Raw genomic sequence first — 5,878 nt, 5'->3', positions numbered from 1 at the left:
GTTCTTAATCACTCAGANAGAAAGTGAGACAGAAGACAGAGAGAGACAGGAGATAGATAGAGGGGGGAGGGAGGCAGAGGGCAAGGAATAGGCTTATTCTTCCTAAGCCAAACAGACAAGACACTGAAACTACTAAACTTTTAGAAATGCTCTGAGGTCCAAAAAGTCTCATTAGTTTGATCTCAGAACATTATAATCTAAAAAAGTTATTTAGAAAACTATTTAGGGATATTTAATCATATGGGTTATAGGTACTAATAGCTGCCATATTACATACAAACCAAGTTATTAATACATTTATGAATGATTTAAAATCAATAATATAGTAAATCCATTCAAGTTAATATATCTTTTTATAAAATAATTATATTTCCGCACTCGGGAAGCAGAGGCAGGTGAATCTCTGTGAGTTTGAGGCCAGCCTGGTCTACAAGAGCTAGTTCCGGGATAGGTTCCAAAGCTAGAGAGAAACCCTGTCTCGAAAAACAAAAACAAACCAACAATATTTCCAAATTATTATGCTAAATGTCATTATTATATGTGTTTGCACAGTTTTGTTTCGTAGATGACAAATGGCTCCTGATATCTGCTTCAGCACTGTGTTACCATATGTTGCATTTGGTCAGAGTATTTGGAGTAAAATCTGGTCTCAGATATGTAAAGTGGTAAGTATATTAATCACCTTTTAAAGATAATTACAGATATTCTTCTCAGACACTACCTCAAAAGTTCTTTCCCTCCCCCACTCCACCCAACCCCCATCACCAGCATATACGCCTATATATGGGGCAGAAGTTAGGATTGATCCCAGGGCCTTGACCATGCTAGCCAAATGCTCTACCCCTGAGTCTCATCCACAGCCGTCAGGTTACCTCTTCGTAAAGTCTAGCAGCGAAGTGAAATCTGAAGGCAGAGCTGTAAAGTATTTCCACTCCCTCGTTTCACAAGGCTTGCTCTACCTGCATCTTGAGAGGATGACGCACCCATGCATGATCTGTAGCACTGTGTGTCAGGAAGTGCAAGCTTGCTGAGCTGTGTAGCCCTTGTACACAGACAGTAGGAAACCCCGCTGCTCACGCTGGTGAACGAGGATACGTTGCTTGTCCTGCCTTCCCAGACACCCTGGAAAGATCTTGGGACGTCTAAGGGTGCCATGTGATACTCTGAGAGTCACTGTTGTGGTGCAATAGGATGTGTTCCAATCTGGGAACCAGGCTTTTTGGGGACCAGCTTGTATGAAGCTTTTCATTAGCTTGACCGTACACCTGGATGTCTCTGGGCCTCTCCAGCCAAGATGAATGACTTGCTCCTTCTTTCCTTTTAAATGATTTTATTTTGTGTACATTAGTGCTTTGCCCGCATGTGTATCTGTTTGAGGGTGTCAAACCCCTGGAACTGGACAGCTGTGTGCTACCTGTGGGTGCTGGGAATTGAACTCAGGTCCTGTGGAAGAGCAATCAGTGCTCTTAACTATGGAGCCACCTCTCCAGTTGGACTCACTATTTCTTAACATTTCCTCCTGATTTTGCATGTCCCTGCCTCGTCTGAGAGAGGCTCTTCATTTTGCTCTTCAGTTACTCTGATTAGTAACCCTGCCAAGAGGCCTAGCCACTGTCCACCTCTTCTACAGCATATTCCCCTATTTCCTCCCAGTCAAATGAATCTTCCCTCCTCCCGCCCTCTGAGGCCTTTGTTGTGGGAATCTTATCTCACCTTGCCCTGAGTTAAAATGACCCCAGTGATTGCTTGGTACCAACAGGTCCACCCCAGTGCCCCCTACCAACTGAACCGTGAGACGCCAGAAAGCAAACTACTGATCCTCTGCATGTTTGTGCCTCCTCCCGTCACTCTGTCTGACACCAGGTAGGTACCCTGTGAAAATGGAATTAATTGGTTCGTGTGTATCAGGAGGATCTATCTGTAAGGCTGAATGGATATTTATGGGAGGAGAGGCTGGGCAGAGGTGACTGGGAGGTGAAAGGAGAAGAATGGCGACGATGAAAATAATCCGAAGACTGATGGGAGAGCGAGGGGAGAGGTCAGAGCATGCGCCGACGGGCCGCAGCCTGAGATAAAGGGATGGGGTGCCGTGGCGCTTGGTAGGATGATGAGAAGGGCATTTTGGGGTGGATATAAAGGATGGGGAGGAGTAAGAAATTAACAGAGTGCTGGGATGAAATTCTCAGGCTATGGACGGGCGGAGGGGCACTGAGATTGGTTATTTACATCGACGGGGAGCACGGGTGCGGTGATGTGGCTGGGGTGACCCGTCTGATTTTCAGCCATTCCAAGCCAAAGATGCTGTGGTCACTCTTGCTAGGTGGTTTTCCAAGAATCCCCTTCCCAGGCACCTCGTAACCCTTGTTAGTTCTCCCGCAACTGATGAGGAGAGAGCCCACACGAGGCCCAAATGGAAAAGAGCGAGACACCCCAAGCCTCAGCTTTTTTTCTCTTCAAATATTTGCAGAGGGAAAAGTGGCGCGAGCCTGGGGAACGCGGTGCTTATTGCTCACTTATTGCTCACACTACATTAAAATTCAGATTGGCTGGCGCAATATCCCCAGCATAACCGCTCTGCACTGATATTTTTATAACTCTTAATATCAAACAAATTGCTTCTTCACTGAGACAGTTTAATGTGACGGGGGCCATGCCCGCCAGCTTCCTCATGCTGGTCCCATAAAGATCACCGTTCTGTTACTGGGGACATAGGAGTCGTGAATTTCCTATCAAAAATATGACTAGATTATGCAGAGTAAATCTTGGACCATATTAAAAAGATCATGGTGTTTTAATTTCTCCCCCCCCCGCACCCCGACAGCTGCCGTCACATCTTTTCTTATTAATAAAATGAGGTAGGGGGTCTCCAGTCTGAATCAGTTATGGGGCGCGCTCTCTCTAGCTGTGTTTTCTGCAGTTATATCTCTTCCTTCCATAATCAGTTGGCGACCTCAGCTCCCCCCCCTCCAGGAGAGGCCCCACCTTTCTCTTCCCTTGGTGTGAAAAAGATTTGGGATGATTTAAGTAGAAAATCCTTACCGTATGGTTCGTTTTTTAGGGTCAAGGGAGTCTTTCCTTGTTTGGGCATGTTCTGAAGGGCAGCTAAAACAGTTAGAAGCTGGAGTCTCCTTCCGAAGCTCATTCCACCAACGATCCCATTGTTACCCAGTCATGAACACCTTCACACACCTTCACACACCTTCACACACCTTCACGATGAGGACAGCTAGACGGACCGATTATTAAACCACTGGATCTTTCTTTCATCTATGAATCAAGGACCTAGGGAAAAGACAATCAGAGCATCCCACTTGAGACAGGAAGGATGCTAACTCAATGTGGTATAAGTCAGCCCAAAGCAAAAACACTTGATCTTTTACTGGCTTGAAAAAATTTATTGTAATCAGTCATTTCCAAACACTGAAAGTGGTCCATGGGCTTCACCCAGCCCCACTCCTTGCTCCTGTCGTGCCCGCTCCAACTTGGCCATTCTGTATCAGAGCTGCTCAGCCACCCAACGCTGCAGTTTAAAACAAGTGATGTGAGCCATTCTCAAAGATCCCGAGAAATCGATTGGCTGTGTCAGGAAGAAACTCAGTCCTATGTATGTGTACTTTATTTGGCTTCCAATAACAGTGTTGATGGAAGCACTCAAGAAAAAAAAAAAAAAACACATGGAAAAGTTCACGCTACTTCCCAGGATTCCTGAGACCCAGGAGTTCCAGACAGACAGGAAAAATGTGGCCATGGCCATAAATCCTTGTTCTCCAAGAAAGAGAAGAGAACTTGCATGCCAAAGTCCCAGCCCTCTGGGCAGGGTGGCACACGTTTTCTGTTTTTATTTCTAATAGGTTTCCATCTCAACCCCCACCCCTTTCTCGTACAATATGTGTTATCAGCATTTTTGTTCCGTGCTGGCGTCCTAGGACGATCTCACCATTTTCAACTCTTACATTTTAGCACACTTTGTAATTAATGTCATATATAAAAACACAACAGAGGTCATTGCAACCTTATTATAATTTCTTTGATACTTGCAGCAGCCGAAGTCTTACCCACTTCCTTGCTTTTAGAACATCCTCAGATTGTCTTGGCTTACAGACCTGGAATGTCTTTGGAAACCTGCAAAATTCTGGAGGAGCCCATCCAGCCTGAGAACTGAGTCAGGCCCAGGAGACTGTCACTTACTATATTAATATGCATCTCATCTTGTCCTTAGGAAACAGGGGAGGAGCAGATCGCTGCTTTATCGCTGTGATAAAAAGAAGATAATTAGACAAATCGTGCACCAACACCTTTAGAACAGCAAAAACCATGGAAATAATGGGAATGAACAGAATACGGCCCTTATAAAAATAATCATATACAGAACATATGAAGGTGTAAAACACCAAATTCACTCAAAGGGGGGCCATGAAGAGGACTCAGCAGGTGAAGGCCTGACCACCTGAGCTCAGCACTGGGACCTCTGACACACACATACGTTTACACACATAAACACATGCAACATAAAACAAATAGATGTGATTAAAATTATGTTTAGGAGGAATATGAAATAGAGTAAAAAGGCACTCGTGGAACAATGACGAGTAGCTAGAAGCAGATCACAAATGTTTATCGCATATTAGTTTTTAATACATATTTCAAACTTGGAAAAAGAGCATCAAACTATCAATAGCAGAAATAACAGGTGGCTTTTAGGTTCTTTCCTCTTCCTCCCCTCTGTGTTGGAGATTGGGATAAGGACTGTTTCCACGCTGACGCTGATGCGGAGGGAGGAAGACGCTACCACTGAGCCGCACTACCAGCCCCTTTATTTCCCCCTGTATGCTTAGCTCACCTGCCTTGAAAGTTTACTTCTTTTAAAATTAAAAGGAAAGAAAGGGAACTTGAAAACCTGGTTCTGTTGCACATTCCACTGGAGCTGAAAACACAGCCCTGAGCTTCCAAGACACTGTCCTGTTCACGCACTTACTTCACTGATAATATTTAACGCCTAAGGTGAGCTAGCCCACAGGCACTGCAGGAAATCCAAACAGAGCCACACCCGTTGTGTTCCCCAATAAACAGACGAGTTAAATCCCTGACTTTGAAGAGAGGCTTCAGAGCTCAGAACTGCCCCGAGCCTCCAAGGCTTCTACACTCTGGAGCCTGAGGCTGGAGACAGCCTAACCTCCCGTCCCCTCAACAGGAGGACGTGAACTATACTCCAAAAGGGACTGGGTGTGGCTAAGTTATCTTGTGTCTCAGTGGCTTGGGGCTGTCCCGCACAGCCATTAACACCCCAGACGAGCTCTCTGTCCCTTCTCTACGGTCAGGTTTCTTCCATGCCACCCCAGAGCTGTTGCCCCACTGAGGTCCCCAGTCTGTGCACCTTACTAGAGGTCTCAGACCTTGTCGGTGCCACATCCTGGGAACAGAACCGCTCCTGCCCAGGGGGCTGGAAGTTCTCCTGGGGAGGAGTTCCCTGGAGACCGCAGCGGCCGGGGGAGGCCCCAGTAGGGAGCACGCGGATGCCTTTTTGGGAGGAAACTGTGTACCATCCGCTCTCACTCGCTGCCAGCCAGGGTTTTCTTCCCCCAGTGAGTCTCTTAATTTTGCTCATTTATCTTAAAGAGCTCCGTAAGCGCCGTGGGGCTCCGGCGGGGGCGCCACACAGGGGCTCCGACACCCGACCCCCACGCCTGCCTCCCAGAGGAACCATCCAGCGCGGACCAAATCTCATTTTCCTACAAATAGTTTGTCAGAAGCAGCAGGGCAAGTAATAAATCACAGAGAGCGAGAGAGCGGAGAAGGAAGGGGGAGAGGCTGGGAGGGGAGGGCGGGGCGAGGGTGGAGGGAAGGCTGGGGGCTCAGAGTGGGAGAGAGGACCCTGGAG

At 46.8% G+C, this 5,878-nt stretch overlaps 1 long non-coding RNA gene across 1 annotated transcript in view; it reads left to right on the top strand.

Annotated features, from left to right (window-relative positions):
• Positions 1-1,807: 1,807 nt before the first annotated feature.
• Positions 1,808-5,878, top strand: part of LOC126500265 (uncharacterized) — a 10,291-nt gene continuing 6,220 nt past the window's right edge. The window contains exon 1 of the long non-coding RNA XR_007591284.1: positions 1,808-1,863. This is a non-coding gene — a long non-coding RNA (uncharacterized lncRNA). The remainder of the gene's footprint in view (positions 1,864-5,878) is intronic.

Source organism: Alexandromys fortis, unplaced genomic scaffold (assembly GCF_014885135.2).
Source record: "Alexandromys fortis isolate MF-2015 unplaced genomic scaffold, M_Fortis_MF-2015_v1.1 scaffold_33, whole genome shotgun sequence".
NCBI lineage: Eukaryota > Metazoa > Chordata > Mammalia > Rodentia > Cricetidae > Alexandromys > Alexandromys fortis.
Note: the sequence above shows the minus strand (reverse complement) of the source record. Positions and strands in the feature narration are given on the sequence as shown.